Here is a 1,346-nt window from a genome sequence, read left to right on the forward strand (position 1 = left end):
TATGGGGTTAGCGACCCCATCCTCTAGAAATCTAACTAGCTAAAAAACGCTGGCCAGAAAATTATCATGCAATAAAAGTGCACCAATTTTCAACAGTAAAGTAATAAAATAACAAATTAATCTAAGTGATAAAGTGGCTGGTTAATAATACAGTTTATTTTGAATTCCTAATAATTCATTTTAATGTTATGATTATATGTAAGAAGTAATATGATAATAGGAATGCAATAATTATGCGACTCCTCAGCAGTGCGCATCCACGATCCCGCACTCGCCGTCCAGTGCTTCCAGGTTTTCCATGGTGGTCTAGCTTCAATTGACTCACGATCTCAACTCTATAAAATTACTAAAATCTCCACAAAACCCCTTCTGATAATGCAATAATTCATTGAAATTGTACTATACTACTGCTATTTTATAAGTAACTTAAAAAAAGTAACAAAATATTATATTTGGTAGGGGTTCTATCTGGATAGAAACCAGTTGGCCGTCAGTTGAACTCGAATGACATCAATCATACATTAGAACAATATATTATTGAATATTTTCTTACATAAAAGATTCGACAATTCCATGAGTGTTTGCAATCTGACAGTAGAGTCCAAGATATTCCATTTTGTTTTCTTTGAACCTGTGGATTGGATGGTCTTGAATCCCATTAATGTTCACATTGATACTCAATTCCATTACTCATCATTTCAAATACTAGGAGACGATAAACTAAGTTTCTGAGTTACATCACCTTGTTTAGCTAAAATAATATGGATTATTATTTATTAGTTTGATTGGCATTTTACACTGAAATAGGGGCTTGTTGGGTTTATTTCAATCAGTATAAATAAGATTACTTCAAACAGTCATATTTAACAGCGTTTATTCTGTTAATTTGCACTAAGTCTATGAGGTTCGAACTGTATCATCTTAGTGTGTTGTCAAATAAAAAGATTTGTTGTTTTATACAAATATTCCATTCAGATTTGAAGACAGAATAGGACTATAGATAAAAACACTTCTAACAATTTCCAAGACAAAATATTTCTAGGGAACTAATTTTCTTGATTGCAATGAGTTTATTTACAAAATATGAACGATTGTAACTGTTATAACTGGATAAACATGGTATCAGTGCTTGAAGTCACTAACTTCTAGTCTGAGCCATGTTGGTAGATGCAGACTATCTGGTTGGGGTCCGCGTGACTATCGTAACCAATGGTTGGAGACTCTGTGTGACATGGCTCAGAATCGATCACAATGGTGTAGGTGTATACACTCTTTATCTTCCCTTAAACTATGAGATTAAAATTGCTTCATATCTGTCTTCCTTCCTATACTATATCCTTATATAC

The sequence above is a fragment of the Schistosoma mansoni genome, chromosome 2, assembly GCF_000237925.1.
Source record: "Schistosoma mansoni strain Puerto Rico chromosome 2, complete genome".
NCBI lineage: Eukaryota > Metazoa > Platyhelminthes > Trematoda > Strigeidida > Schistosomatidae > Schistosoma > Schistosoma mansoni.